This window comes from Myodes glareolus, chromosome 27 (assembly GCF_982192425.1).
Source record: "Myodes glareolus chromosome 27, mMyoGla1.1, whole genome shotgun sequence".
NCBI classification, from domain to species: Eukaryota; Metazoa; Chordata; class Mammalia; order Rodentia; family Cricetidae; genus Myodes; species Myodes glareolus.
In genome coordinates, this window is record NC_142052.1 from 91,877 (window position 1) to 114,299 (window position 22,423).

At 39.1% G+C, this 22,423-nt stretch overlaps 1 pseudogene; it reads left to right on the forward strand.

The window, feature by feature from the left end:
* Positions 1-1,911: 1,911 nt before the first annotated feature.
* Positions 1,912-2,736, forward strand: LOC148117575 (dehydrodolichyl diphosphate synthase complex subunit Nus1 pseudogene; annotated as a pseudogene).
* The last annotated feature ends 19,687 nt before the right edge of the window (positions 2,737-22,423 follow it).

Consider the following 22,423-nt stretch of genomic DNA (forward strand, 5'->3'; position numbering starts at 1 on the left):
TTAACATATCAAAGCAGGCTCTGTCTGCCAGTCTCTCAGCATTGCTATGACCTGTTAAAGAGACATCCTGGCTGGTATAGCACTCTACCTACCCTAAACTCTCCATCCCAGTGACTGGGTTATGTCTCTTCCTCTTGCTTCTCTTCACATTATAACCCAGCCATTTTTGTTACACTGACCTCTTGGCTCCTAGTTCCCCCTCTTTCTACTTCTCTCTCCCACCTCTGCCTGGGCCTCTGTTCTCCCTTCTATCTCTTTATTAGACCCTCAATTCCTTAGGAGCAGTCATGTCCTCCTTTTATTTCCTTTTATTCAATTAATACAAAATAAATTCTTTTCAAGTTCAATTTCTGCAGACATCCAATAGGGAGCAACTGAAGAGAGGACAAAAACAGGAGGCTAGAAGTAAAATTGAGTTGCAGGTTCCTCAGAAAGCACACTGAGAAAAGGAAGCGGTGGACAGAGGGACCCCTCGGTGTCCTCAGACCTCCTCAAACACATGCACACTAATTAATACACCCCACACAAACACAAACACAAAGAAACAGAAGGTAAAGAAACTAAATAATACTCCAAACTCATCTCAAAACAACTTGTTTTCTGTATTTGAAAGTATACATGAAATGACGGAACAGAGCATAAAAAATGATTCCCGAATTTAAAAACTTATGTGTGTCTGTGTATGATAAGTTGGAGGAGCTGGGTCTCTCCTGTCATGTGGGTCCCAATCATCAGGCTTGTAGGCAAAGGCTGAGTCACCTCCCTTAATTCTTAATTCTTTAATATACAAACATATAGGGAAAAACTGAAAACAGCATAGTTACATAAAAATCTTTAGTTTCCAGTTTCAGTAAAATGAAGACTTATCAGGAAATAAAAAAATGAGAAAACATACTCCAACAATCACGGGAAAGATATTGTCATCCCGCTTTTGCTTGGGAACTGAGGAGGAAGCTCTGTTGGTGGAAGGCTGGACCGCTTGCTACTGGATAATTGTAGCCCTTCATGTTGTACCTCTCCAGGTTCTTAAGGGATTCTCTGTTTGGGTTCCATTTTGTACGAGTTCCCAAGAATTTAAGAAAAGAAAAAAATTTTCACTTGATCAACTTAATTCCCTTCTTTTATTTTTCCCTCCCTCACTCCCCTAACTTTTCCCCTTTTCCAAGCCGTTTGCTTTGCAATGTGTTACTGGTAATGAGTTGCAGATAATGCAATCTTAACTTGTATTCTTCTAAGTATTTAAGTTCAAAACTCCTGTATCTAAAGAAATATGGCTTGGGTCATTAATAAGGAAAATCTTTCTATCTAAAAACATTTCTGAAGGCTATTTTTCACCACTATGGTGTTTCATGTTAGAAACAGACAAAAATATGATACTTACATGAAAGAAAACTCAGGTTGTCAGACTTGGTGACAAGTGTTTTTATCTAGTCATCTGGCTGGGCCAGTGAAAATGTTTGGAGAGAGTTAAGTTATATTACAGCTAGCTATGCATAACACTGAGTTCAAGAAAGTCAATGAAATTTGTAGTATGCTTGTAGCCACTTCTGCAGCATTAAAATGTTAGCATCTATGGCCACAGGAGTCAGGGGTGGGGTTCCAAGGAGAACTGGGGATAGAAAGCACCAATCTGTTAGGGATGTTTTGTGGCTACAAAAGTGATATTCCTGAATTGATAGATATTACCATTCCTAGGTGGTCGGGGCACAAAAGAACAAGTAGAATCTGAAAACTGTTCAATCTTTCAAAGAAGATGTCACCAATTTGTTGTCAGGAAGCCATAAATAGAAAGACTTGCAGGGAGAGGAAGATGGCAGTGGGGGTGCTAGGTGAGGAGTTGGCAGTGGTGAGGGGCTCGGGCACGGGGATGTGGGACAGAGGGAGGAGACGGTGCCCGCATGCCACGGGAGTATGACCGGGCTGTGGGAGCTGGTGTGGCGTGTGCTGCATGTGCTGCTATGCCTACACAGCGCTCACCTCCTGGCTCTGCCTTTGCTTCCCCTGGAACTGGATCTGGAGGAACTGCTGTTGCGCTGCCTCCTCTGCGGTCCTAGCGCCGCTTGGTTTCACGCTCAGCAAGCCCTGGCCATTGGCAGGAACCAGGATCATCACCTGCACCCTCACTGGGCCCCAGGCTGGCTGCCACCCCACCCAGGCTGTGCTGGTCTTCGGAGGGCAGGTCTCTGCACAAGCTGCTACTGCACATGGGCCTGGTGGTCACCAAGGAGGAGCATGAGCCCAGCTTCTCAGACACCGTGAGCCTCAGTGGTGTGGTGTATGGCCTTGGGGATTTCTACATTAGTGTCTGATTGATGGATAAAATTTTGAAACAACAACAGGAACTTTTGGACCGAGATTGTTCCAAATAATCACAAGAATTTGCAAGTAGTAATGACAAAGACGACCAAGTTTTAAATTGCCCTTCAGCAGTGAAGGTGCTGTCCCCGGAAGATGGAAAAGCAGATATTCTGAGAGCTGCTCAGGATTTTTGCTCAGCAGCAGAGGACACTCAGAGATTTGGATGTAGATTTGCTAGAAGGCTTACTTAGCTCACATGGTTTCCCTGACCCTGAGTTAGTATGGAAGTTTGGTCCTATGGACAGCACCTTAGGCTTTCTTCCCTGGCAAATCAGATTGACAGATTGTCTCTTGCCTTCTCATCCAAACATCAGTTATGAGGACGATTTCTCCGCCCTTCGTCAGAACATAGTTTGTGAACAGCGCCTGGGAAAGTAGCGGTTCATGGTTGTGTAATATGACATCAGGCTTTTGGAGAAAAGAACCCAATTGATTCTGATGTTCATAAAGTACCTATAAAACCTTGTACTCACCTAAAAAAAAATCTAAGAAACCCAGGACCAAGGCCCCCATGATTCAGGCTTTTGTTATCCAAGTGTCCTATAGCATAAATGCCAACATATTGCTCTGAAGGAACAATACACTCAGACAGTAAGAGGAGGCTGCAGAATATGCTAAACTGAAGAGAATGAAAGAAGTCAGGAATAGATTGTCAAGAGACGTAGGTTGTCCTCACTGAGAGTTTCTACTTCTAAATCTCAGGCCAGTCAAAAGTAAGAGTACTGGGGCCAGAGAGATGGCTCAACAGTTACGGGGACTGGCTGCTTAACCAGAAGACCCAGGTTCAATTCCCAGCATAGCAGCTAACAATGATCTGCAACTCCAACTTTTCTGGTCTCTGCGGACATTGTGTGAAAGTAGTGCATAGACTACATGCAGGCAAAATACCCATATACATTAAAAAGTAATAAAAAACTATCTGAAACCAATGTTTTATTGAAAGGGTTATAAAGTAATAAATAAATTAATTAATTAAAAAGTTTTATAGCTCAAAAACCTGAAGCAGTTATTGCCTTATTTGTTAAGTACAATTTTGAATCTTGAATTGTTTCAAAGACATCAGAGTAGGCCTAAGTATTTATAGTAATACGTTTAAAGTATTTTCTAACATTGTTACACTAAAAGTATAATGCAGGTTCAAAAAGAAAAGGTAAATAACCTGGTGTTATCAACCTCACTTCTGCTAGATTGAACAGCATATCCTGAAGCAGGCCTTTTCTAGATTAGCAACTTAGTATGAAGAGAGATACCACGTTTTACTATGATGAAAAGTCACTTGGGAATTAAATATAAACAAAATGTAACAAATATACTGACTCCTTTTGGAAAGTCATGGGCAGAGGGGAACTGAATCCAAAGACCAAGCACACCTGCACATCTGGACTGTAACCATTCTGTAGTAATGTTTCCATCCACTCTTCCCGTCCTCCAAACACTGCCCAGTAAACAGGGCTCACTTTGTCTGGACCAGTGTCACAAGCCCAGTTAGTAGGTGGTATTAACAAATCCAAGATCCTTCAAATACACAAATGAGAGGAATATTTATTATAGTAAATTTGTCTGTTGTAATTGTTCACTATTATTTGTCTTACCACCATCATTACTTAGGTTCCCAAATCCAATTTTATGTTTAGTATTCAGAACCTAATAAATCATTAAAATACTTTTTAACATTAAATATAAACTAGCTTGAATATTGCCCAGAAATAGAATGCCTGCCTACTATGCTGAAGGCACTGAATTCAATTCCCAGGACTGGGGCTTAGGTAATGACCATTTGTGATAACACATATCTATAAGTCAGTATTCAGAGGCTGAAACCGGATAGTCATGAGTTCAAGGCCTGCCACAGTTGCATAACAAATTCCAGAAGCCAGAGCTACCTAACAACGCTCCGTTTCACAAACAAACAAATAATAACAAAAATAAAATGAAGTGTTTTCTTTCTTAAACACTAATTGGTCTTTTTGATGTTTTCTTGAATTACGTCTGTGAATATTTTATTGATTATTTCTGCCTCAATGTTTAAAGAGAAAACTGTTCAGCAGTTGTTTCTTTTGTGGATCTTTGTGTGGTTTTGGGTATCAGGGTAACTCTGGGCATATAACATTAATTGTACAGTGTCTGTTCTATTTCAATTTTGTGGAATAATTTGAGGAGTGTTGGTGTTAACTGATCTTATAAACTCTAGATTTCTTGTGTGTTGGTATTCTCTGGCCCTCAGATACTTTTGGTTGTGGACTTTGATGACTTTTTCTATTTCACTAGGGATTATAGGTCTATTTAATTGTTTGCCTGCTATTGATTTAACTTTGGTGTTTAATAACTATTGAGAATGTTATCCATTAATTTTAGATTTTATAATTTGGTGGACCACAATTGCACAGCTTTTTGAAGTATGCCCTGATGATTCTCTGGATTTTGGTGTCTGTTATTATGTCCTTCTATCATTTCTGATTTAACTTTTAATAGTCTCTCTCTGTCTACCAGATATTCAACCAGAGAAATCCTAGATATGACAAACACCTTCAGGTAAGTGTCTGGATACAAGATGAACTTTTAAAAATCATTATTTCTCCTACATACAAATTACAAATGGATTGAAAGAGAAATCAGGAAAATGGCACCCTTTATAATAGCAACCCAAAATATAAGATATACTGGAGTAACTATAACCAAAAAGGGAAAGATTGTTATGACAAAAATTTCAAGTCTTTGAAGAAAGTAAATGAAGATGATATCAGAAGAATAAAACATCTCCCATGCTCATGGATAGGTAGGACTAACAGGAAAAATAGCCATCTTACACAAAGCAATCTACAGATTCACCACAATCCCAATTAAAATTCTTTACAGATATTTACAGGAAAATATTCACCTTCACATGGAAACACAACAAACCCAGAATAGCTAAAATAATCCTGAAAAATAAAAGACCTTCTATAGATATCACCATCTGTGATTTTAAGCTGTACTGCAGGGTTACACTAATAAAAATATCATGGTATTGTCATAAAAACAAATACTTTTATCAACAGAATTGAATTAATGTCACAGACATAAATCCACACATCTATGAGAATCTGATATTTTATCAACCATCCAGAATGATACACAGGATAAATAAAAGTATCTTCAACCAATGGTTGACAGCGACCATACAAGGAGAACAGCAAGCAGCTCATGGAACATGGCTTGGCAGTCAGCAAGCTCATACCTGAAAAAACCTTTGAGAGGTAGAGCCCTAATGACTACTTGTCTTGAGGACCTCATGCTGTTACCAAGAACACCTCTCCATATTGTACTCACGCTCACCACATCCCTCATAATCTAGGAGTTGTATGAATACTATCAAGGGGGTTTTAGCCGCTCACTTGGCAGTGTTATTGATACTTATGATAATACTGATTGACTTTTCCCAAGCATTGCTGTTGAAGCAGATTAGTGATCCAACCACCACCATTAGAAAGAACTTAGGGATATATATTGTGAGTAATATTAGGTTAAGAAGTTTCTGTAAATGGCTTTGAGGTATTTAAATTGCTCATCTTGGGGAGCAATTTAAAGTTTAGCAAGGCACACTTTTAAAGTTAAGGAAGGGACTCATTGAGGTCAAAGAACTAAAGCAATATCAGCCTGGCTGTTGCTGGCTGCCGTATCTTTCATGCTAAGATAGATTGGTGATGTATGATATGTAATTTTGTTTTCACCATGTAATGCTCAGAAAGGAAGGATTTTTTTTTACTACTAGTTTTTAGTAGATCCTTGGAAGAGGACTCAGAATTCTTGCTCATATGAGGATACTTTTATTCATTCATAAAAATGGAATGTTATTTTCTTTGTGTTTGGTGTTTCTATGAGGAAAAATTCCATGTTTATTCAGAAGAAAAGACACATTCCACCTCTTATTACAGAGAGATGCAATAAAATTCTCCATTTAGCCAACTAGGCCTTTAAAATTAGCGTTTTCTTTTTAATCCTGAACCATTTCTAATGACATGAAATACTTTCCTTGTACAGACGGAAAAGTATAACACTCATGACTCACCAAAGAAACTCGTCTTTGAAACAGATGATCACTGCAGAAAACCATACCTGGTGTTAGAACAGAAGATGAGCATTCCCTAATGGTGCATAGGTCGAATTAATAAATGCTCCAAGTGTCTACTGCACCTATGGCTTGGGAAACCTTGTGGAAAGGACAGACAGAATGATAACAAGTGCCAAAAGAACAGAAAATTCATTGCCTAGAAATGACATAGAAGCTTAACCTGTGATTTTCCAACAACGTGGCTGTCAAAGAAGACCTGAAATTGGACAACAAATATAAGCATGCATTCCAGACAAAGAAAACTCATTTGGCTCTTCCGACCTGGTCCAGAATTTTATCTACAGGCAACAAATTCCTCCTGAGCACAGGATAGTCAGTTTTCGAGGGAGGATCCCCCACATTGATCCAATTCCGATTTGTAATCCACAAACAAATATACATTCATGGAGCATTAAACAGTGTATCTACAGAGTTCAGAGGAGAATCCTGGGTGTTGTTCTTCACTTCCCATTTTTTTGATAAAGAGCCTGTGATCAACAGGCTGTCAGGCTTGTGGCCTTTTGGAATTATCCTCTCTCTGTTCCATCTTTACACAAGACCACTGAAATAGGATACAGTTGCTACCATGTCTTGGACACACAACTCAGTTCTCTCTCTCTCTCTCTCTCTCTCTCTCTGTGTGTGTGTGTGTGTGTGTGTGTGTGTGTGTGTGTGTGTGTGTGTGTAGCCAGCATGTGCCTTCTCAGTCACCTCACAGCTCACATTCACAGTAATGCAGCTTAACCTGGTCCAGACTTCTATCTTCAGCTTTTTTAACCTGGGAGATATAGTCCCAGGATCATATTCTCCTTGTCCTTCACATTCAGTACTTCAGTGAGGAGAACTTTCCTCGCATGTAGAACAATTCTTCCCTTCACCACTTTCCTCTTCCTATTACTCTTCTCAAATTCTTGCAGTTACATTTGAACACTGATATAATTTACATTGCAAACTAGCATGATTTATATGAATTATTAGTTTATATATAGCTCAGCTTACAAAATTCATTTTTGCTGTTGAAGATTGTTCTTTGTGTTTGACTTAAAAAGCAGGGTTTCAAACACCTCTGTTTACCCAATAAGCTAATCAGAGTCTCTGTGACTGAGCGAAGGCACTCTTTCGCATGGTGACATTGTGAATTCTCTGTCATGTAGATGTTGCCTTATAGATGATGGTACACTTCTATTTACTCAAAGATGCTTCTGTGCTTAAGGCTTCACTGTGTTCTGTCTGTGGACTCTCCTCCCAAGCCCAGCTACCTAATGCTGGGTACTCAACTTTGGTTCTAGAAGTTGGTAGAAAACAGTAAGGACTAGAGGGCAATTCTAGAACATATATGACACACCTGAAAAGGAGAGTGAGGAAACCCTTGCCTTTTTCCGATTTCCATTTCACATGCCAGTCATGGAGCAATAACTGCACCACTTTTCAAATTCCTATGACATCCTGGGCTGCTGCATGTTTAAGAGACACTGTCCTAATAAAATTTAGACTAAGTCTACAAATCTTTGAGCTGGAGAAATAGTTTTCACTTTTCAAGCTAATTGTATTTTTTAACTATAATGAAATGTTGCTAATGTAGGTACAAGCTCAGAGTTTAATAGTAGATTAGCAAAGTCACTTCTCTACAAGGTTCCTGTGTGAACATGTGCTGTTTGAGAATTTGAGACTCTATGAAACAAATTTTACTGAGATATTTATTGTGCATGTGCTGCGGGAGCTCCTTCTGCCCCTTCAGTCAATAGCCGCTGAGATACCAGCCCACTGGGGCATGGTTTCTTTCTCTCTCTTTAGAAATGCAGCAGCAGCCCTCCGCTCACTCTTTTGCTTCTGGCTCCTAGACTCCGTTCCTGGTCATGCAGAGGGCTGTTGTCTGGGACAGTGATCTGTAAGTTTTTCCCCTTTAAATAAATAACCATTCTATTAAACATAATTCCAAACTGGTGTGGGATTTTTGGTGACTTATGCCTTCATCTGGCACCCAAACGTATGGTTTTAGAAATCTCTCTTCCCCCCACTTGGCTGCCTCCTGCCAGCTTGGCTTGGCATGTGCCCTCCCTCAGCCATGGCCTGTGCCCTGTGTGTGGAGCCAGAAGTTCAATGTAAACTATCATGCAGTGACTTTTCTTGCTGCAATTCTTTATATTTTCTCTTTACACTCCTCAGATTGGCTTCAATTCCCCACACACCCTATAGTTTGCTTCCCCATGTGGATTTAAACTCCTTGCCTCCTGAGCTCCACAGGACCGGACAGTCTCTGCCCACCTGGTTTGCTCTTTTCTGAGTCGTTTTTAAATCTCCCTTACAAGCACAGCGCTTAAGTGGCACTAATCAGAGCGCAAGTTGTTGCCGAAAGATACAACCCCTCAGGGCAACTCTATTACGTGGAGGCATATGCAGCTTCCGGGTTGCTCTTCTCTACCCCTGGATTTTGGGTTTCTGGTTCCGTTTATGAAATTGACTTAATTACTTCTACTTTGTTGAGCAACTCATATTTCCCAGTTTTTAACAAACACTAAGGCGGACTCTGAAACAGGACCCCCTTTCTGTCACCTTTGCAGTGGTTCTAGTCGTGATTCGGCAACAGTGCCACCTGCTGGATAATAGGTAATACAGCAGTTTTCATTTCCAATGCAACTTTTATTGCTTTCTTTACTAATACAATGGATTATATCATGCGAGGTTTATATGACTTTTGAGATACCTCAATTTACTGTTACTAGGTTTCATTTTTCTTTTCCATATTCTATCATTAAGGAAGGATATGGCACCCCTAAGAATGATACAATCTTTACAGATTAATAATGATCGGCTAGTTGAAAGGATTAAAATTATTGAAAATCAGAGGTAATCTGAACAAGTGGATACTATGATAGACAAAATGGACTCCATTCCCAAGGGTACTAGGAAGTTACTTGAAAGAGTTCAGGCTGTTGAATATGACGTTCAGACATTATCACAAAGTTTTGATAAGGTAACAGACAGAATGTACCTCCAGGATGGGAATCTACATGCCTTATCAGAAAAGTTCAAGGAGGACATGTTATCTTTGAAGGAAAAAATTAAAACCTTGGAATCACAGGTGCAGAATGGGAACCAAAAAATTGATACCTTAATGAACTCACTAGAAACACATGCAGGTCAGGAGATTCAGGCTTTAAGAGAGACAACGAAAAAAGATTTGAAATGACTGAAGAAATTATTGGAACTGGTGAACAGAGTAAGAAGGCACAAGGACAGGACACAATGTCACCACTGGCTGTCAGAACTGGTTTACCCAGGGTTTTAGCGTTCATACCCTGTAATTTACTCTGGCAAAGCATCAACTTCTAAAGGCTCAAAGGGAGTCAAAGAAGCTAGATGGACACCAATAGGAATGAATGATCTAGAAGAAATTAAGAAAACTGTCCTTAATCGTGGCTTGCACTCTGCATTTGTTAGGGAAATGATAAGGATTTGGGCTTCTAATGTCAGAGCTACCCCCCGCAAGATTTCTCTCAGTTAGTGTCTGCAGTATTAGATGATGAACCTTCCTTGATATTTGGAATTTATTTCAGAGAAGAATCCAAACATTTGGAACAGCAAGGAAGAGCACAAGGTGTGGAGGTTTCCCAAGATCAAATTCTTGGTGTAGGAGCATATGCTGATAATGCGCGAAACAATCCCACACCACTTAGGTTTTAAAGGGGTATATATTTTGGAAGGTAAAACTTACAAAACACCAACCATCAGGAAAGGAGCCTAGTTGCTGGAGCAGGAGCCGAAACCAAGAGAATGAGCTGAGGATTGCCGCTCTTTTTTAAAGAGAAATATACCACTCCCCAGTGGTCTGGTATTTTGGCAGCTATTGGCTGAAAGAGTGGAAGATGCTCACGCAGAACATCCTCCTTTTGTTTAAGTAAGAGAGTTTTAAACCTACTACAATATACAATAAGAACAAATATCCTATCCTAACTAGCCAAAATTTTGCATAATATATAACTTGACCAAGTCACGAGAGGAAAGTAGCTACAATTATCTAGTCTTCAATCCCATAAAAGATCTGAGAAGGGAAATAATGTTACCTGAGTAATTAGGAAGTGCAATCAAACAACTTCCAAAACCTGCAACAAATCACAGAGACAACTGGCTACCTGGGCAATCACCAAAGTCATGTGTTCTGCTTTGAAATAACAAACTTTGACTAGGCCTAGAATAACTGACAGATTATTTTTAACAGGCAAGAAATTTTTCAAAACCGTCTTACTCTGTCTTGGCAAGATTTGACAGTTCTGCTTATCCGTTTTCGGATTTTATCCATTTCCCAATTTTAACAGGCAAGAGATTTTTTTCAATAATATTTTACATAAATGCTGATTGGCCACAGGAGGTGTAGGTGGGAAAACCAGACAGGAAGTGTAAATGATGCAAGGAGAGCAGGAGAATTCTGGGGAGGACAAAGTTGATTCCTCCCACTCCTGCCCAGATCACCAAAGCAGCAGGATGTGATCTGCCAGCTGGAAAAGGTATGGAGCCACATGGCTAACATAGATCTAAATAATGGGTTAATATAAGCTACAAGAATTAACAAAAAGCCAGAGCTAATGGGCCAATCAGCTTCTAACTTACAGAGATCTTTATGTGATTTTCTTTGGGACTTGACAGCTGTGGGGAACTGGGCAGGACATAAACCCTAACAAGCCAGTCCTCATGTTACATGCTGATCCACAGGTCCAAGCTTTTTAAGGCAAAGAAGTATTGTCCCTATGTCTTGAATGCTTGGAATAGAATACAAAATTCAGGGGAAAGGGTGGAATCATATGTCAGGGTTAGGCAGGGACAGAGAGAATCCTTTACTGACTTTTTGTACAGATTAATTAATGCTCTGCAAATAGAAGTAACAGACCCAGAAGCTAGACAATAATTCTTGAATCTCTGGCTTTTGAAAATGCAAGCATAGAATGTAAAAAGATAATTGGGCCTTTAAGGTCTAGATCAGCACCTACAGATGAATGGATTCAGCATATGATGAATGTTGAGACGTTTGGCTCTAATGATGAATCTTGGGTAGGAGAAGCGATTTCCAAAGCAATGAGGAGACATCAAACTGCCAGGTGTTTTAATTGTGGTAAATTAGGACATCTGAAAAGGGATTGAAGGCAAAGAATTTCTAGGAATAATATCTCCTCTGGTAATGACAAAAATAGGAGACCTCGGCCTTCAGTTATACATAGGTACAGTAAAGGCCGACATTGGGCCAACGAATGCACATCAATAACAGACAAGGCAACCTGATAACATCGGGAAATCCCTTGAGGGGCCTCTTGCAGGCCCAGTCATTCCCAGTTACAGCGGAGAACGTGTCTCACTAAAAAAATTAAAAACTCTAATATCTGCTGTAAAAAGCAATACTGGTCTAAATGATGAGTTACATGTGGGGGATGAGTCAAAAAATACAGTAGGACAGAATAAATGTATATTTTGGCAGACTTCTATTAACGATCAAAAACCAAAGCTGAGTCTGTATAAATGGCATTTTTATTCAAGGCTTATTAGACACAGGTGTGGATGTAAGTATCATTACTCCAGAATCTTGGCATCTGAACTGGCCTCTTCAAGAGGTAATCAGTTTCTGGGACTTGGAACCCTATCTCGTATAAAACAAAGCACAAGATGGGTTGAATGCATAGGGCCTGAAGGGCAAATAGGAAGACTAAGGCCATATATAGACAATATTGCAATAAATTTATGGGGCCGCGACCTGCTATAGCAATGAAATACCCAGATTAACATTCCTGTAGTTCCAGGAACTCATAATTCTGGGAAGGATAAAATGAGGTATTATGGAAAAAGGTCACCAGACATTCAGGATGTACAGGAACATGCAGCAAATAGCAAACCTTTAGAGGTACCAACAGCTCTACTTTTAAAATGGTTAACTGAGAAGCCAAAATGGATCAAACAGTGACCTTTAGCTGAAGATAAATTACAGGCTTTGGAACAGCTGGTACAAGAGTAACTAGATGCTCACCATACTGAAGAATCAAGCAGCCCTTGGAATTATCCTTCGTTTGTTGTAAAAAAGAAATCTGGTAAATGGACAATGGTAACAGATCTAAGAGCTGTCCACAAGGTAATTCAACCTATGGGTCCTCTAAAATCTGGAATTCCTTTGCATTCTCTATTACCAAAAGTATGGCCTCTTATAGTTATTGATTTGAAAGATTGTATTTTCACTATACCTTTACAAGAAAAGGATAGAGAAAAAATTGCCTTCACAGTGCCTACTTATAATAATTCTCAGCCTACTAGGCGATATCAATGGACTGTCCTCCCACAAGGGATACTCAATTGTCCCACATTGTGCCAATATTTTGTAAGTCAGACATTGAAAATAATTCGTAAGCAATTTTTAAGTCTATAATTTACCATTACATGGATGACATTTTATTATCTGATTCAAATAAAGATACTTCAGAAAGGATGCTTGAAGAAGTAAATAGCGTCTTGCCTAAATGGGGATTCCAAATTGCTCTTGAAAAGATTCAAAGAGGATATTCTGTTAATTTCCTAGGTTACAAAATAGATTTACAGAAAATTAGGACACAAAAAACACAAATTTGGAGAGACCAGTATGGACTCTTAATAACTTTCAAAGATTGTTAGGAGACATTTCCAGTCTATGACCACCTGTTGGGATAACACCTGATCTAATAGTTCATTTAAACAAAACCTTAGATGGTGATAAAGATTTAAATAGTCCCAGAATATTAACAGCTGAAGCAGAAAAGGAACTGACAATGGTTCAGGAAAAATTACAGGAGGCACATATGGATAGAGTGAACCCAAATCTTAGTTGTATGCTAGTCATATTGCCTCCCAGAATGACTCCTACAGGGATTTTAATGTAGAGGGAAGATATTATTTTAGAATGGATATTTATACCACATAAACCAAGTAAAAAATTAAAAACTTATGTGGAAAAGTTCTCTGAATTAATTATAAAAGGTAAACTGAGACTTCGTCAACTAGCAGGTTTAGATCCAGCAGGAATTATAGTGCCTTTTACTACTGATGAAATAAAAAAGTTATGGGACGACAATGAACCATGGCAAAGAGCTTGTGCTAATTTTTTGGGAGAAATTAATAGCAACTATCCCAAAAGTGATAGACTTAACCTCATAAAGAGAATTTCTTGGATTCTTCCTTGAATTGTACGTGATGCACCAATATCTGCAGCCCATACATTTTATACTGATGCTAATAAATCAGGGAAGGCAGGTTACAAATCAGATGAATTGAGTAAGGTGGAACAAAGCCTTTATAATTCTGTCCAGAAGGCAGAATTATATGTCATTCTTATGGTGCTAAAGGATTTTAAAGAACCCCTTAAAATAGTTACAGATTCACAACATGCAGAAAGAGTTATCTTGCATATTGACACTGCTGAATTTATACAAGATGATACAGAATTGACTTCATTGTTTATCCAGGTGCAAGACATAATCAGGAATAGGCTTTGTCCTATATACATAACACAGATTCAATCCCCTATGGGTCTGCCTGATCCTCTAGCACAAAGTAATGCTGAAATTGATCAATTATTGATTGGAAGCATGTTGCAGGCCTCAGAATTTCATTAAAAAAATCAAGTCAATAGTAAAGGCTTAAAGAAAGAGTTTTCCATTACATGGCAACAAGCTAAGGAGATTATAAAGAGATGTCCTACTTGTTCTTTCTATAATCAATCTCCGTTGCCTGCAGGGAGTAACCCAAAGGTTACTGAAAGGAATGAAATCTGGCAGATGGATGTGTTCCACTTTATGGAATTTGGTAAATTATAATGTGTATGCCACACCATAGACACATATTCAGGTTTTCAATGGGCAACTGCCCTGAGCTCAGAAAAGGCTGTTTTGGTAATCACACATTTATTGGAAGTTGTGGCAATCATGGGTAGGGTATACCTGCTCAAATAAAGGCAGACAATGGTCCAGCATATGTATCTAAGAAAATGAAATGCTTTTTTGCTTATTATAATACAAAACACATTACAGTTATACCAAATAATCCTACAGGTCATGCAGTTACAGAAAGATCAAATTGTACTATAAAGGATATGCTGAACAAACAGAAAGGGATGGAAAATACCCCCAGAAATAGATTGCATAATGCTTTATTAACCTTGAATTTTCTTAACGCTAATGAGAAAGGAACAATAGCAAAAGAAAGACATTGGCTATTGGAAAAGTCTGCTGAACTAACTCAACTGGTTTATTTCAAAGATGTGCTGACCTCTCAATGGAAGGCAGGAGATGTGCTACGTTGGAGAAGGGGTTTTGCTTTTGTTTCCACAGGAGAAGAAAAATTGTGGATACCATCAAAATCAATAAAGGTTCAATTTGAAGAGAAGAAACCTCTTGGTAAGGAGAAATGACAGCTCATCCACAATGATTATAATCATACAGGTGGTAAGAAAAATGTATAGAATGGGGACAGGGTTCTGTTCTTATCTCTGCAGGAAAACACTTGTCTTTGAAAAATTCAAGGGACCCTGGAGGTTTGAATACTGACAGATGGAAAAATAACTACCTAATAGGGACTATCAAGAAAACTGAACAGGGATTGTAAGTATAGAAATCTGAGATATACTATATTATATTTCTAAATTTATAGAGCTTGTTTTGGAGTTGGACTCTGGCTCAGTTCCTCTCTAATTCCAAGCCTGTTGTTAAGAGAAAAACCCAGAGTTTCTGGAGTTTCTGTCTCATGTCAACAGCCATGATATGGGACAGAAAGAAATATGAGTTTAGAAAACATCTTTGCTTCTCTTCATATCTATCATACCTTTCATTGAATATATCTATCATGCCTTTCATTGAATATATGTATGTCTGTATATGTCTATATGATTACTGTTTAAGCTTTCCACAATGAACAATGAGATTTTCCTGCAGTGACATTTGAAGTTCCCAGGAAGAAGATGGGGCCCCATAACAACAACTCCACCTGGTTGATATGACATCATGATACTGATAGTGCTACTACAAGACCTGTTTTGAGTACCAGCTACACAAGACGGTTCCAACTTGGTTAGCTGAAATGGTGCACATCTTGTACAACATTCTGGCCAGATCTCCACAAAATACTCAGAGACTGTTTGCAATTTTAAAAGACATTGATCTTGAAATTTAACCATCATTTTACTTTCACGGGATCCCCCAGAAAGAACTTCGCCCCCATGGCAGCTGGAAGTAATTCTAGAGGACGAAGTCCCCTCTCCCAGTAAAGTTTGTCCTTGGGTTTAGGGATATCATTTAGGGGTTGATTATAATTAGTATACAGTTGAGGGTTGGGGGAGGAATTTTATAAGCTCAAGTATCTTTTTGGAAAAAAAAGAGGGATAATTGGATGTTGGGATAATAGATTGGTACTTGTGAGTTATTGCTTTTAGACAATTATATTGGTATGGATTCTTGTATATTTATACAAAGTTAAATTATATTGACTATTGTATGCATGCATGCTTCTACCTCTGTTTAAAACATTTTTTATGTATTGATATATATATGTATATATATAGTACTGATATATGTATATTTACCATATTGCAGTATACATTTCTACCTCTGATTAAGATACTTATATATTGTTTATGTATTGATATGTTTATTTACCATATTTCAACGTATACCTGTACATTGTTTACATTTGTAGGTCATTGTCCTCATTTACTGTACAGTTGTTTATTGTCTTAGTCTTTAAGTTAGATAGGTATTGAGAATTATATAGATCAATAGTCATCTATGTTTGTCATTTATAATTAGACTAATCAGGTTCTTTAGATACATAGAGACTATATTCAGTATAGATAGATAATCTTCAACCTCTTCAAAGAGCAGAAGAAAATGGCCTTTAATCTAATTCAGAGTTTTTTCCATGGTACTGAGACACAATCACTCCGGACAACACCAATCTATTCCCAAGAGAATGTTGAGCACCAAAGACACTCCACCTAGAGACTTTCTTCTTGGCAGAACTGGCCTTTGGGCAAAGAAATGCCCATACCTCAACTGCTGTCAGAGATACAGAGTATCTGTAAATGGATAAAACAGGATTGTCATATCCTGTCAAGACAGGGTAAGGTAGTTTTGAAAAGTTTCTTGCCTTGAAAATTGTATGTCAGTTATGTTAGGCCTTAGCCAAAATTGGTTGCTTCAACACTGCAAATGTGAGTTTGTGTTATTGTTCAGGTAGCCAGTTGTTTCTGTGATTTGATGCATGTTTTGGAAGTCATTTGATTGCACTTCCTAATTACTGAGGTAAAATTATTTCCCTTCTCAGATATATGTAATTACTTTCCTCTCATGACTTGAACAAGTTGTTTATTATACAAGACTTAAGCTAGTTAGAATAGGATATTTGTTCTTATTGTACATAATTTCGTAGTAGGCTTAGAACTCTCTTACTTAAACAAAAGGGGAAGGTGCTGCAGGAGATCCTTCTGCTCCTTCAGCCAATAGCCACTGAGATACCAACCCACTGGGGCGTGGTCTCTCTCTCTCTCTCTTTAAAAAAGCAGCAGCAGCCCTCTGCTCGCTCTCTGGCTTCTGGCTCTGCTTCCGGCTCCTAGACTCCTTTCTTGATCACACAGAGGGTTTCTGTCTGGGACGGTGATCTGTAAGTTTTTCCCCTTTAAATAAATAACCATTCTATTCATTATATTTCCAAACTGGTGGGGGATTGTTTGTGACTTACACCTTCATGCATGTGACTCCACATTAGCACTGTTTTAAACTTCTTCATTTGGAGTCACTTAAAATATTTTTTGTTGACTTCCCACCCTATCTTCCACAATGTTCCTTATGCCATGAGGGACAGACAGGATTGAAATTTGATGAAGAAGTGAGATTTTGGATTTGGATTGTGGCAGATTGCACATGATATAGTAAATGTCCCGATGTTCAGTCATATGTGGACAGCAAAAATGGACTTAGATTTTTAACTTTCAAGAAAAAGGAAAAACTATCCTATTTCAATTCATATACAAATCCCAGTTCACATTCACCCCATCCCCCCATTCCTTCCACCTACACAACCAACACCACATCATCCACTTCTTAGAGAGAACAAGGCTCACTCAGGATGGTTTTTTTCTAGTTCCAATCATTTTCATGCAAACATCAAGATGCCATTGTTTTTTTCTGCTGAGTAGTGCTCCAAATTCCAAATATTTTGATTTAAAAATGGGGTACAGAACTAAACAGAGAATTCTCAACAGAAGAGTCTCAAATGACTGAAAGACATTTAAGGAAAGGTTCAACATCCTTAGCCATCAGGGAAATGCAAATCAAAACAACTCTGAGATACCATCTTACACATGTCAGAATGGCTAAAATCAAACACACTAATGATAGATTATGCTGGAGAGGATGTGGAGTTATGGGAGTATTCCTCCATTGCTGGTGGAAATGCAAATTTGTACAAACACTTTAGAAACCAATATGGTGGTTTCTCGGAAAATTGGGAATCAACCTACCTCAAGACTCAGAAACACCAATCTTGGGCATATACCCAAGGATGCTCAACCATACTGCAAAGACATTTGTTCAACTATATTCAGAGCAGAATATTTGTAATCCCAAAAACCTGGAAACAACTCAGATGCCCCTCAACAAAACAATGAATAAAGAAAATGCGGTACACAATGGAATTACTAATAAGGGTAAAAAATAATGACATCTTGATATTTGCATGCAAATGGGTGGAACTAGAAAACCCAATCCTGAGTGAGGAAACCCAGACCCAGAAAGATGAACGTGGTATATACTCACTCAAAAGTTGACACTAGCTGTAAAGCAAAAAATAGTGAGCCTATTGTGCATAGAAAAAAGGAGATAACCCAATATTTGTCAGCCTGAACAAAACTCCAGCCCAAGTGATTCAAAAGCCTCACATAAAACCCTAAGTACTGAGCCTGACAGAAGAGAAACTAGTGAATAACCTTGAATGCATTGCCACAGGAGACTACTTCCTAAACAAAACACTGATAATGCAGACACTAAGATCAACAATTAATAAAAGGGACCTCACAAAACTGGAAAGCTCCTGGAACACAGAGAACACTGACAATAGGATAAAACAGCTGCTTACAGACTGGAAAATGATTTTCCCTAACTAACTCCACATTTAATAGCAGGCTCAATCAAAATCAAAGACAGCAAGTCCATGTGGAAATCTGTGATCCCTGCTGCTGCAAGTTGTTTGAGGCAAGGAAGCTTCTTTTGCAGACCCATGATTGAGAATGAGAGACATTGAAGGTTGCTGTGACAACCTCTTCCACTGAACAAACAAATCAAACTAAAAACAGTTCAGACAGGGAGTTGTTGAAGAGAATCCTTAACATTGTGCTAAGGATGCTGAAGTATATAGATCTTCACAAATGATGGGTTTTTCCTGGGGACCAGGGGGCTGGGAAAGAACTTAGCAATCTTTAAGGATCTGGTCACCATGATTTGACCATGTTTCAATGAGTTTATGAGGAACACAAATCGGTTTGGTATATTTGGGGGCGGGGGTTGAAAAGTGTAGAAGGGTCAGGATGTAGAGCAAGGAGAACATTCCTCCACTGCTTGTGGGAGTTAAAACTTGCACATCTAATTTTTAAATCAATATGGATGTGCCAGGCTTTGTTGATTCCTCATGGGAGGCCTTGCCCTTTCTAGGGAGTGTATAGGGTGGGGTACAGTGAGGTTCTTCGTGCTGAAGGAAATACTCTAGTCTGACTGGCTGGCATGCGGCCCCATGTATTCAAAGACCACAGGAAGCTGGAGTCTGTGTTCATTGTTGCCTGGATGGAGACTGAAGGCATGTTTGCAATAACCTGCCACAGCGGGATGGCCTAGAGGCAGAGGAGCGATGCCCTGGAAGAGATGGAGAATCCTGAGCCAGGTGGAAGCTGCTGCCTCTACCATGGTGCTCAGGAGCTCCTGGCCAAAGGAGAGTCAGGCCAGGGCCAAGGATGACTCTCCTCTCAGAGCACACAGCCCCAGGGGAAATCCTCTCCTCTCAGAGTCCCATATGCAAAGGACCAGAGAGTCCCCTCCACAGCCCCATGCAGGACAAGGCCAGCCTGCTTTGCAGAGGCAAGGAATCCTAAAATGCAGCTGTGGCTGCCATGTCAGCCAGGCTGGCACCCCAGGTGTCCTTTGTTCTGGTGGTGAGTGCCTGCTGGGCGGTCTCCCAGGAAATTGAGGTACTGGAAATGGTGAAGGAGAAAGAGGCACCATCACTGCTCACCAACTATTAGCCACCTCAGCCTTCCTTCCACTGCAAATTTGCAGTTTCCTGCTGAAGAATGCAGCAGGAATGGACTCTTCTCCTTCCAGGTTCTGCTGTCCATGCACCAGCAGCTGTGCTTGGCAAACACACAGCTGGAGCCATGTCTGATGGTCTTTCCCAAAATGTCCTCTGGCATGTTCACGGTGCTGTTTCTGGGCACCTCCATGATGACCAAGCAGAAAATCTACCCTCTATGTTACCAGCTCCAGGTCTACCTGGGTCACAGCCTGGACAAGTGCAGTTGGAAGATCATTTCCCAGGTGCTCTTCACTGAGACCCACAGGGAGAGACAGGCAGGGAGAGTGTCTTATGGCTTAGGGCTTAGGGATTGGGGCATTTTGGAGAGACTAATCACTTACCTCTTCTTCCTTTGTTTCAGGTGGTGCTTGTGCCTATAGGGGCTATTCTACTTCTGATTCATTCAGGTGGTGCTACCTATAGAGTTTTCTATGGCCTAACATTGACAGTTCACAGTAACTCAAATTAAATTGAAAGGCTTAAGAATCTCCATAGGCAGCATTCTCTCCTTTCCTAGGTTGCTGCTCCAGAAGTCATGACACACACCATGCATTGACCAATAATTACATATAACTTTTTGAAAGAGTAACTATACATCAACATAAAAATGTTTTCTCTTCAGGTAAAAATGGTGACACAATGTAGAAAAAATACAGGCTTTATATGAATTTTGTAGAAGGTATTAGAAGTTATATTCTATAGCTATAGTAATAAAACCCTTGTGATATTGTCAAAAATAAACATATTAATCAATGGATTTGAATCAAAGACCCAGATATAAATTCACGTACATATTAACACCTGATATTTCATAAAGAAGCCAGAAATGTACAATGAAAAATAGAAATCTTCTTTAACAAATGGTGCCAGTCTAACTGGATGTCTGTGTATAGAAGAAAGGAGATAGTTCCATATTTGTCAGACTGAACAAAACTACAGCGTAAGTGATTCAAAAGCCTCACATAAAACTATAAGTACTGAACCTGACAGAAGACAAACTAGGGAATAGCCTTGAATGCATTGACACAGGAGACTACTTCCTAAACAAAACACTGATAGTGTAGGCCCCAAGGTCAACAATTAATACACTGGATCTTACAAAACTGAAAATCTGGAAAGCAGAGAACACTGCCAATAGGACAAAACAGCTGATTACAGACTGAAAAATGATTTTCCCTAACTCCACATCTAATAGAGGGCTCAGATCCCAAATATAAAAAGACAGCAAGTCCATGCTGCCGCCAGTTGTTCTGGGCAAGGAAGCTTCTTTTACAGACCCATGATTGAGAATGAGAGACACTGAAGCTTGCTCTGGCAACCTCTCCTCCCAAAAGACACAAATCAAAATTAAAAAGGTTGAGACAGGGAGCCATTGAAGAGAGTCCTTAAAATTGTGATAAAGATGCTGAAGTATATAGATCTTCACAAATGATGGGCTTTCGTGTCAGGGAGAGAGGTGGGGATGGACTTAGCAATCTTTAGGATCTGGCCACTCTGAGTTTGACCATGAGCCAATAAGTATATGGGAAACACAAATTCTGCTTGGTGTAAAGATGCTGAAGTATATAGATCTTCACAAATTTTTTTTTGTGGAGGAGGGGGATGAGCAACAAAAAGTCCTTTTGCTACATAATAATCAGAACAATATACATGCAGAATAAAGAAAGAATACTAAGAGCTGCAAAGGTAAAAGGTCAAGTAACAGATAAAGGCAGACCTGCTAGATTACACCTGACTTTTCAATGGAAACAATGTAAGCCAGAAGGTCTGGATCAAGCATTATGCAGACATTAAGAAAACATGGATGCCAGCTCAGACTACTATACCCAGCAAAACTTTCTTTTACCATAGACAGAGGAAAGACTTTCCATGACATGAACAGATTTCATGGAAAGTACTAGAAGGAAAATTTCAACCCAAGGAAGTCAGTTACATTCACAAAATCACAGAAAATAGATGATCTCATAGCAGTAAATCTCAAATAAAGGAAAGCAAAGACAATAATATCACTAACAACAAAAAGTAAAATAGCAGGAACTAGCAATCACTGGTCATTAATATCCCTTAATATAAATGGTCTCAAGTCACTTATAAAAAGACCCAGACTAACAGATTGGATACAAGAATAGAGTTTATCCTTCTGCTGCATACCAGAAACATACCTCAACCTCAAAGACAGACATCATCTCAGAATAAAGGGTTGAGAAAATTTTCAAGTCAAATGGACCTAAGAAACAAGATGGTGTAGCAATCCAAATATCTAACAAAATAGACTTCAAACTAAAATGAATCAAAAGAGAAAAAGAAAGATATTAATATTAGTCACAGGAAAAATACATCAAGAAAAAAATCTCAATACTCAACATGTATGTGCCAAATACAAGGGCACCTTCATATGTAAAAGAAACACTTCTAAGGCTTACATCACATTTTAAACCATACACACTAATAGTGGGTGACCGCAACACTCCACTCTCACCACTGGATAGGTCTGACAGACAGAAACTTATCAGAGAAATAAGGGATCTAACAGATGTTACGACTCAAATGGACTGAACCAACATCCATAGAATATTGTATCCAAACATATAAGAGTATACCTTCTTTTCTTCTCTACACCCCATGGAATTTTCTCAA